This window comes from Pongo pygmaeus, chromosome 4 (genome assembly GCF_028885625.2).
Source record: "Pongo pygmaeus isolate AG05252 chromosome 4, NHGRI_mPonPyg2-v2.0_pri, whole genome shotgun sequence".
NCBI classification, from domain to species: domain Eukaryota; kingdom Metazoa; phylum Chordata; class Mammalia; order Primates; family Hominidae; genus Pongo; species Pongo pygmaeus.
In genome coordinates, this window is record NC_072377.2 from 47,936,234 (window position 1) to 47,947,807 (window position 11,574).

The window sequence follows — 11,574 nt, forward strand, 5'->3', positions numbered from 1 at the left end:
AGTTAATACCTTCACCTAAAAACTAGACAGAAGCATACTCAGAAACTTCTTTGTGATGTGTGCATTGAACTCACAGAGCTGAACCTTTCTTTTGATACAGAAGTTTTGAAACACTCTTTTCGTAGAATCTTCAAGTGGATGTGGAGTGATTTGAGGCCTATGCTGGAAAAGGAAATACCTTCACGTAGAAACTAGACAAAAGCATTCTCAGAAAGTTCCCTGTGCTTTGTGCATTCAACTCACAGAGTTGAACATTCCCTTTGATAGAGCAGTTTTGAAACACTCTTTTTGTAGAATCTGCAAGTGGATATTTGGAGCGCTTTGAGGCCTCTGCTGCCAAAGGAATTATCATTGCATAAAAACTAGGTGGAAGCGTTCTCAGAAACTTCCTTGTGATGAGTGCATTCAACTCGCAGAGTGGAACCTTCCTTTCGATAGGCCAGTTTTGAAACACTGTTTTTGTAGAATCCGCAAGTGGCTATTTGGAGCTCTTTGAGGCTTATGCTGGAAAAGGAAATATCTTCATCTACAAACTAGACAGAAGCATTCTCAGAAACTTCTTTGTCATGTGGGGATTGAACTCACAGAGTTGAACATTCCTTTACATAGAGCAGTTTTGCAACGCCCTTTCGGTGGAAAGTGAAAGTGCTTATTTGGTGCGATGGCGGCATCTAGTGGATAAGGAAATACATTCAGATGAAAACAAGATACATCCATTCTCAGAAACTTCTTTGTGATGACTGCATTCTACTCACAGAGTTGAACCTTCCTTTTGATAGAACAGTTTGGAAACACTCTTTTTGTGGAATCTGCAAGTGGCTATTTGGAGCGCTTTGAGGCCTATGCTGGAAAAGGAAATCTCTTCACATAAAACCTAGACAGAAGTATTCCCAGAAAGTTTTTCTGATGTGCGCATTCAACTCACCGAGTTGAACCTTCCTTTAGATAGAGCACTTTTGAAACACTCTTTCTGGGGTACCTGCGAGTGGATATTTGGAGTGCTTTGAGTGCTACACTGTAAAAGCAAATATCTTCACTTAGAATCTAGACAGAAGAATTCTCAGAGACTTCCCTGGGCTCTCTGCATGCCACTCACAGAGTTGAACCTTCCTTTTGATAGAACAGTTTTGAAACACTCTTGTGGTAGAATCTGCAAGTCGATATTTGGAAGGTTTGGAGGCCTATCCTGGGAAAGGAAATATCTTCCCATCAAAACTAGATAGAAGCATTCTCAGAAACTTCTTAGTGATGTGCGCATTCAAGTCACAGAGTTGAAGCTTCCTTTTGATATAGCAGTTTTGAACCACTCTTTTAGTAGAATCTGCAAGTGGATGTTTGGAGAGCTAAGAGGCCAACACTGGAAACGGAAATATCTTCACCTAAAAACTAGACGGAAGCTTTCTCAGAAACTTCAATGGGCTTTACGCATTCAACTCACAGAGTGCAATGTTCCTTTTGAGAGCGCAGTTTTAAAACACTGTTTTTGTAGAATTTGCTAGAGGATGTTTGGAGCGATGTGAGGCCTTTGCTGGAAAAGGAAATATCTTCACATAAAACCTAGACAGAAGCATTCTCAGAAACTCCTTTGTGATGAGTGTATTCAAATCACACACTTGAACCTTCCTTTGGAAAGAGCAGTTTTGAAACACTCTTTTTGAGGAATCTGCAAGTGGATATTTGGAGCGATTTGAGGCCTATGCTGGAAAATGAAATATCTTCACCTACAAACTAGGCGGAAGCATTCTCAGAAACTTCTTTGTGATGAGTGCATTCAACTCACAGAGTTGAAGCTTCCTTTTGACAGAGCAGTTTTGAAACACTCTTTTAGCAGCATCTGCAAGTGGATATTTGGAGCGCTTTGAGGCCAAGGCTGGAAAACGAAATATCATCACATAAAAACTCGACAGAAGCATTCTCTGAAACTTCTTTCTGATGAGTGCATTCAACTCACAGACTCGAACGTTTCTTTTGATAGAACAGTTTAGAAACACTCCTTTTGTAGAATCTGCAAGGGTTTATTTGGAGCGCTTTGAGGCCTATGTTGGAAAAGGACATATCTTCACATCAAAAGTAGACAGACGCATTCTCAGAAACTTCTTTGTGATGAGTGCATTGAACTCACAGAGTTCAACCTACCTATTGATAGAGAAGTTTTGAAACACCCTTTTTGTAGAATCTGCAAGTGAATATTTGGCGCGATATGAGGCCTATGCTGGAAATGGAAATATCTTCACATGAAAACTAGACAGATGAATTCTCAGAAACGTCTTTGTGATGAGTGCATTCAACTCACAGACTTGAAGCTTAATTTTGAAAGAGCAGTTTCGAAACACTCTTTTTGTAGAATCTGCAAGTGGATATTTGGAGCGCTTTGAGGGCTATGCTGGAAAAGTTTATATCTTCACCTAAAAACTAGACAGAAGCATACTCAGAAACTTCTTTGTGATGTGTGCATTGAACTCACAGAGCTGAACCTTTCTTTTGATACAGAATTTTGAAACACTCTTTTCGTAGAATCTTCAAGTGGATGTATGGAGTGCTTTGAGGCCTATGCTGGAAAAGGAAATATCTTCACGTAGAAACTGGACAAAAGCATTCTCAGAAAATTCTTCGTAGTGAGTGCATTCAACTCACAGAGTTGAAGCTTCCTTTTGATAGAGCAGTTTTGAAACACTCTTTTAGCAGCATCTGCAAGTGGATATTTGGAGCGCTTTGAGGCCAAGGCTGGAAAACGAAATATCATCACATAAAAACTCGACAGAAGCATTCTCTGAAACTTCTTTGTGATAAGTGCATTCAACTCACAGACTCGAACGTTTCTTTTGATAGAACAGTTTAGAAACACTCCTTTTGTAGAATCTGCAAGTGTTTATTTGGAGCGCTTGGAGGCCTATGTTGGAAAAGGACATATCTTCACATCAAAAGTAGACAGACGCATTCTCAGAAACTTCTTTGTGATGAGTGCATTGAACTCACAGAGTTGAACCTACCTATTGATAGAGAAGTTTTGACACACCCTTTTTGTAGAATCTGCAAGTGAATATTTGGCGCGATTTGAGGCCTATGCAGGAAACGGAAATATCTTCACATGAAAACTAGACAGATGAATTCTCAGAAACGTCTTTGTGATGAGTGCATTCAACTCACAGACTTCAAGCTTCCTTTTGAAAGAGCAGTTTCGAAACACTCTTTTTGTAGAATCTGCAAGTGGATATTTGGAGCGCTTTGAGGGCTATGCTGGAAAAGTTAATACCTTCACCTAAAAACTAGGCAGAAGCATACTCAGAAACTTCTTTGTGATGTGTGCATTGAACTCACAGAGTTGAACCTTTCTTTTGATACAGAAGTTTTGAAACACTCTTTTCGTAGAATCTTCAAGTGGATGTGGAGTGATTTGAGGCCTATGCTGGAAAAGGAAATACCTTCACGTAGAAACTAGACAAAAGCATTCTCAGAAAGTTCCCTGTGCTTTGTGCATTCAACTCACAGAGTTGAACATTCCCTTTGATAGAGCAGTTTTGAAACACTCTTTTTGTAGAATCTGCAAGTGGATATTTGGAGCGCTTTGAGGCCTCTGCTGCCAAAGGAATTATCATTGCATGAAAACTAGATGGAAGCGTTCTCAGAAACTTCCTTGTGATGAGTGCATTCAACTCGCAGAGTGGAACCTTCCTTTCGATAGACCAGTTTTGAAACACTGTTTTTGTAGAATCCGCAAGTGGCTATTTGGAGCTCTTTGAGGCTTATGCTGGAAAAGGAAATATCTTCATCTACAAACTAGACAGAAGCATTCTCAGAAACTTCTTTGTCATGTGGGGATTGAACTCACAGAGTTGAACATTCCTTTACATAGAGCAGTTTTGCAACACCCTTTCGGTGGAAAGTGAAAGTGCTTATTTGGTGCGATGGCGGCATCTAGTGGATAAGGAAATACATTCAGATGAAAACAAGATACATCCATTCTCAGAAACTTCTTTGTGATGACTGCATTCTACTCACAGAGTTGAACCTTCCTTTTGATAGAACAGTTTGGAAACACTCTTTTTGTGGAATCTGCAAGTGGCTATTTGGAGCGCTTTGAGGCCTATGCTGGAAAAGGAAATATCTTCACATAAAACCTAGACAGAAGTATTCCCAGAAAGTTTTTCTGATGTGCGCATTCAACTCACCGAGTTGAACCTTCCTTTAGATAGAGCACTTTTGAAACACTCTTTCTGGGGTACCTGCGAGTGGATATTTGGAGTGCTTTGAGTGCTACACTGTAAAAGCAAATATCTTCACTTAGAATCTAGACAGAAGAATTCTCAGAGACTTCCCTGGGCTCTCTGCATGCCACTCACAGAGTTGAACCTTCCTTTTGATAGAACAGTTTTGAAACACTCTTGTGGTAGAATCTGCAAGTCGATATTTGGAAGGTTTGGAGGCCTATCCTGGGAAAGGAAATATCTTCCCATCAAAACTAGATAGAAGCATTCTCAGAAACTTCTTAGTGATGTGCGCATTCAAGTCACAGAGTTGAAGCTTCCTTTTGATATAGTAGTTTTGAACCACTCTTTTAGTAGAATCTGCAAGTGGATGTTTGGAGAGCTAAGAGGCCAACACTGGAAACGGAAATCTCTTCACCTAAAAACTAGACGGAAGCATTCTCAGAAACTTCAATGGGCTTTACGCATTCAACTCACAGAGTGCAATGTTCCTTTTGAGAGCGCAGTTTTAAAACACTGTTTTTGTAGAATTTGCTAGAGGATGTTTGGAGCGATGTGAGGCCTTTGCTGGAAAAGGAAATATCTTCACATAAAACCTAGACAGAAGCATTCTCAGAAACTCCTTTGTGATGAGTGCATTCAAATCACACACTTGAACCTTCCTTTGGAAAGAGCAGTTTTGAAACACTCTTTTTGAAGAATCTGCAAGTGGATATTTGGAGCGATTTGAGGCCTATGCTGGAAAATGAAATATCTTCACCTACAAACTAGGCGGAAGCATTCTCAGAAACTTCTTTGTGATGAGTGCATTCAACTCACAGAGTTGAAGCTTCCTTTTGACAGAGCAGTTTTGAAACACTCTTTTAGCAGCATCTGCAAGTGGATATTTGGAGCGCTTTGAGGCCAAGGCTGGAAAACGAAATATCATCACATAAAAACTCGACAGAAGCATTCTCTGAAACTTCTTTCTGATGAGTGCATTCAACTCACAGACTCGAACGTTTCTTTTGATAGAACAGTTTAGAAACACTCCTTTTGTAGAATCTGCAAGTGTTTATTTGGAGCGCTTTGAGGCCTATGTTGGAAAAGGACATATCTTCACATCAAAAGTAGACACACGCATTCTCAGAAACTTCTTTGTGATGAGTGCATTGAACTCACAGAGTTCAACCTACCTATTGATAGAGAAGTTTTGAAACACCCTTTTTGTAGAATCTGCAAGTGAATATTTGGCGCGATATGAGGCCTATGCTGGAAATGGAAATATCTTCACATGAAAACTAGACAGATGAATTCTCAGAAACGTCTTTGTGATGAGTGCATTCAACTCACAGACTTGAAGCTTAATTTTGAAAGAGCAGTTTCGAAACACTCTTTTTGTAGAATCTGCAAGTGGATATTTGGAGCGCTTTGAGGGCTATGCTGGAAAAGTTTATATCTTCACCTAAAAACTAGACAGAAGCATACTCAGAAACTTCTTTGTGATGTGTGCATTGAACTCACAGAGCTGAACCTTTCTTTTGATACAGAATTTTGAAACACTCTTTTCGTAGAATCTTCAAGTGGATGTATGGAGTGCTTTGAGGCCTATGCTGGAAAAGGAAATATCTTCACGTAGAAACTGGACAAAAGCATTCTCAGAAAATTCTTCGTAATGAGTGCATTCAACTCACAGAGTTGAAGCTTCCTTTTGATAGAGCAGTTTTGAAACACTCTTTTAGCAGCATCTGCAAGTGGATATTTGGAGCGCTTTGAGGCCAAGGCTGGAAAACGAAATATCATCACATAAAAACTCGACAGAAGCATTCTCTGAAACTTCTTTGTGATAAGTGCATTCAACTCACAGACTCGAACGTTTCTTTTGATAGAACAGTTTAGAAACACTCCTTTTGTAGAATCTGCAAGTGTTTATTTGGAGCGCTTTGAGGCCTATGTTGGAAAAGGACATATCTTCACATCAAAAGTAGACAGACGCATTCTCAGAAACTTCTTTGTGATGAGTGCATTGAACTCACAGAGTTGAACCTACCTATTGATAGAGAAGTTTTGAAACACCCTTTTTGTAGAATCTGCAAGTGAATATTTGGCGCGATTTGAGGCCTAGGCAGGAAACGGAAATATCTTCACATGAAAACTAGACAGATGAATTCTCAGAAACGTCTTTGTGATGAGTGCATTCAACTCACAGACTTGAAGCTTCCTTTTGAAAGAGCAGTTTCGAAACCCTCTTTTTGTAGACTCTGCAAGTGGATATTTGGAGCGCTTTGAGGGCTATGCTGGAAAAGTTAATACCTTCACCTAAAAACTAGACAGAAGCATACTCAGAAACTTCTTTGTGATGTGTGCATTGAACTCACAGAGTTGAACCTTTCTTTTGATAGAGAAGTTTTGAAACACTCTTTTCGTAGAAACTTCAAGTGGATGTATGGAATGATTTGAGGCCTATGCTGGAAAAGGAAATACATTCACGTAGAAACTGGACAAAAGCATTCTCAGAAAGTTCCCTGTGCTTTGTGCATTCAACTCACAGAGTTGAACATTCCCTTTGATAGAGCAGTTTTGAAACACTCTTTTTGTAGAATCTGCAAGTGGATATTTGGAGCGCTTTGAGGCCTCTGCTGCCAAAGGAATTATCATTGCATAAAAACTAGATGGAAGCGTTCTCAGAAACTTCCTTGTGATGAGTGCATTCAACTCGCAGAGTGGAACCTTCCTTTCGATAGACCAGTTTTGAAACACTGTTTTTGTAGAATCCGCAAGTGGCTATTTGGAGCTCTTTGAGGCTTATGCTGGAAAAGGAAATATCTTCATCTACAAACTAGACAGAAGCATTCTCAGAAACTTCTTTGTCATGTGGGGATTGAACTCACAGAGTTGAACATTCCTTTACATAGAGCAGTTTTGCAACACCCTTTCGGTGGAAAGTGAAAGTGCTTATTTGGTGCGATGGCGGCATCTAGTGGATAAGGAAATACATTCAGATGAAAACAAGATACATCCATTCTCAGAAACTTCTTTGTGATGACTGCATTCTACTCACAGAGTTGAACCTTCCTTTTGATAGAACAGTTTGGAAACACTCTTTTTGTGGAATCTGCAAGTGGCTATTTGGAGCGCTTTGAGGCCTATGCTGGAAAAGGAAATATCTTCACATAAAACCTAGACAGAAGTATTCCCAGAAAGTTTTTCTGATGTGCGCATTCAACTCACCGAGTTGAACCTTCCTTTAGATAGAGCACTTTTGAAACACTCTTTCTGTGGTACCTGCGAGTGGATATTTGGAGTGCTTTGAGTGCTACACTGTAAAAGCAAATATCTTCACTTAGAATCTAGACAGAAGAATTCTCAGAGACTTCCCTGGGCTCTCTGCATTCCACTCACAGAGTTGAACCTTCCTTTTGATAGAACAGTTTTGAAACACTCTTGTGGTAGAATCTGCAAGTCGATATTTGGAAGGTTTGGAGGCCTATCCTGGGAAAGGAAATATCTTCCCATCAAAACTAGATAGAAGCATTCTCAGAAACTTCTTAGTGATGTGCGCATTCAAGTCACAGAGTTGAAGCTTCCTTTTGATATAGCAGTTTTGAGCCACTCTTTTAGTAGAATCTGCAAGTGGATGTTTGGAGAGCTAAGAGGCCAACACTGGAAAAGGAAATATCTTCACCTAAAAACTAGACGGAAGCATTCTCAGAAACTTCAATGGGCTTTACGCATTCAACTCACAGAGTGCAATGTTCCTTTTGAGAGCGCAGTTTTAAAACACTGTTTTTGTAGAATTTGCTAGAGGATGTTTGGAGCGATGTGAGGCCTTTGCTGGAAAAGGAAATATCTTCACATAAAACCTAGACAGAAGCATTCTCAGAAACTCCTTTGTGATGAGTGCATTCAAATCACACACTTGAACCTTCCTTTGGAAAGAGCAGTTTTGAAACACTCTTTTTGAAGAATCTGCAAGTGGATATTTGGAGCGATTTGAGGCCTATGCTGGAAAATGAAATATCTTCACCTACAAACTAGACGGAAGCATTCTCAGAAACTTCTTTGTGATGAGTGCATTCAACTCACAGAGTTGAAGCTTCCTTTTGACAGAGCAGTTTTGAAACACTCTTTTAGCAGCATCTGCAAGTGGATATTTGGAGCGCTTTGAGGCCAAGGCTGGAAAACGAAATATCATCACATAAAAACTCGACAGAAGCATTCTCTGAAACTTCTTTCTGATGAGTGCATTCAACTCACAGACTCGAACGTTTCTTTTGATAGAACAGTTTAGAAACACTCCTTTTGTAGAATCTGCAAGTGTTTATTTGGAGCGCTTTGAGGCCTATGTTGGAAAAGGACATATCTTCACATCAAAAGTAGACAGACGCATTCTCAGAAACTTCTTTGTGATGAGTGCATTGAACTCACAGAGTTGAACCTACCTATTGATAGAGAAGTTTTGAAACACCCTTTTTGTAGAATCTGCAAGTGAATATTTGGCGCGATTTGAGGCCTATGCAGGAAACGGAAATATCTTCACATGAAAACTAGACAGATGAATTCTCAGAAACGTCTTTGTGATGAGTGCATTCAACTCACAGACTTGAAGCTTCCTTTTGAAAGAGCAGTTTCGAAACACTCTTTTTGTAGAATCTGCAAGTGGATATTTGGAGCGCTTTGAGGACTATGCTGGAAAAGTTAATACCTTCACCTAAAAACTAGACAGAAGCATACTCAGAAACTTCTTTGTGATGTGTGCATTGAACTCACAGAGCTGAACCTTTCTTTTGATACAGAAGTTTTGAAACACTCTTTTCGTAGAATCTTCAAGTGGATGTGGAGTGATTTGAGGCCTATGCTGGAAAAGGAAATACCTTCACGTAGAAACTAGACAAAAGCATTCTCAGAAAGTTCCCTGTGCTTTGTGCATTCAACTCACAGAGTTGAACATTCCCTTTGATAGAGCAGTTTTGAAACACTCTTTTTGTAGAATCTGCAAGTGGATATTTGGAGCGCTTTGAGGCCTCTGCTGCCAAAGGAATTATCATTGCATAAAAACTAGGTGGAAGCGTTCTCAGAAACTTCCTTGTGATGAGTGCATTCAACTCGCAGAGTGGAACCTTCCTTTCGATAGGCCAGTTTTGAAACACTGTTTTTGTAGAATCCGCAAGTGGCTATTTGGAGCTCTTTGAGGCTTATGCTGGAAAAGGAAATATCTTCATCTACAAACTAGACAGAAGCATTCTCAGAAACTTCTTTGTCATGTGGGGATTGAACTCACAGAGTTGAACATTCCTTTACATAGAGCAGTTTTGCAACGCCCTTTCGGTGGAAAGTGAAAGTGCTTATTTGGTGCGATGGCGGCATCTAGTGGATAAGGAAATACATTCAGATGAAAACAAGATACATCCATTCTCAGAAACTTCTTTGTGATGACTGCATTCTACTCACAGAGTTGAACCTTCCTTTTGATAGAACAGTTTGGAAACACTCTTTTTGTGGAATCTGCAAGTGGCTATTTGGAGCGCTTTGAGGCCTATGCTGGAAAAGGAAATCTCTTCACATAAAACCTAGACAGAAGTATTCCCAGAAAGTTTTTCTGATGTGCGCATTCAACTCACCGAGTTGAACCTTCCTTTAGATAGAGCACTTTTGAAACACTCTTTCTGGGGTACCTGCGAGTGGATATTTGGAGTGCTTTGAGTGCTACACTGTAAAAGCAAATATCTTCACTTAGAATCTAGACAGAAGAATTCTCAGAGACTTCCCTGGGCTCTCTGCATGCCACTCACAGAGTTGAACCTTCCTTTTGATAGAACAGTTTTGAAACACTCTTGTGGTAGAATCTGCAAGTCGATATTTGGAAGGTTTGGAGGCCTATCCTGGGAAAGGAAATATCTTCCCATCAAAACTAGATAGAAGCATTCTCAGAAACTTCTTAGTGATGTGCGCATTCAAGTCACAGAGTTGAAGCTTCCTTTTGATATAGCAGTTTTGAACCACTCTTTTAGTAGAATCTGCAAGTGGATGTTTGGAGAGCTAAGAGGCCAACACTGGAAACGGAAATATCTTCACCTAAAAACTAGACGGAAGCTTTCTCAGAAACTTCAATGGGCTTTACGCATTCAACTCACAGAGTGCAATGTTCCTTTTGAGAGCGCAGTTTTAAAACACTGTTTTTGTAGAATTTGCTAGAGGATGTTTGGAGCGATGTGAGGCCTTTGCTGGAAAAGGAAATATCTTCACATAAAACCTAGACAGAAGCATTCTCAGAAACTCCTTTGTGATGAGTGTATTCAAATCACACACTTGAACCTTCCTTTGGAAAGAGCAGTTTTGAAACACTCTTTTTGAGGAATCTGCAAGTGGATATTTGGAGCGATTTGAGGCCTATGCTGGAAAATGAAATATCTTCACCTACAAACTAGGCGGAAGCATTCTCAGAAACTTCTTTGTGATGAGTGCATTCAACTCACAGAGTTGAAGCTTCCTTTTGACAGAGCAGTTTTGAAACACTCTTTTAGCAGCATCTGCAAGTGGATATTTGGAGCGCTTTGAGGCCAAGGCTGGAAAACGAAATATCATCACATAAAAACTCGACAGAAGCATTCTCTGAAACTTCTTCGTGATGAGTGCATTCAACTCACAGACTCGAACGTTTCTTTTGATAGAACAGTTTAGAAACACTCCTTTTGTAGAATCTGCAAGTGTTTATTTGGAGCGCTTTGAGGCCTATGTTGGAAAAGGACATATCTTCACATCAAAAGTAGACACACGCATTCTCAGAAACTTCTTTGTGATGAGTGCATTGAACTCACAGAGTTCAACCTACCTATTGATAGAGAAGTTTTGAAACACCCTTTTTGTAGAATCTACAAGTGAATATTTGGCGCGATATGAGGCCTATGCTGGAAATGGAAATATCTTCACATGAAAACTAGACAGATGAATTCTCAGAAACGTCTTTGTGATGAGTGCATTCAACTCACAGACTTGAAGTTTATTTTGAAAAAGCAGTTTCGAAACACTCTTTTTGTAGAATCTGCAAGTGGATATTAGGAGCGCTTTGAGGGCTATGCTGGAAATGTTTATATCTTCACCTAAAAACTAGACAGAAGCATACTCAGAAACTTCTTTGTGATGTGTGCATTGAACTCACAGAGCTGAACCTTTCTTTTGATACAGAATTTTGAAACACTCTTTTCGTAGAATCTTCAAGTGGATGTATGGAGTGCTTTGAGGCCTATGCTGGAAAAGGAAATATCTTCACGTAGAAACTGGACAAAAGCATTCTCAGAAAATTCTTCGTAATGAGTGCATTCAACTCACAGAGTTGAAGCTTCCTTTTGATAGAGCAGTTTTGAAACACTCTTTTAGCAGCATCTGCAAG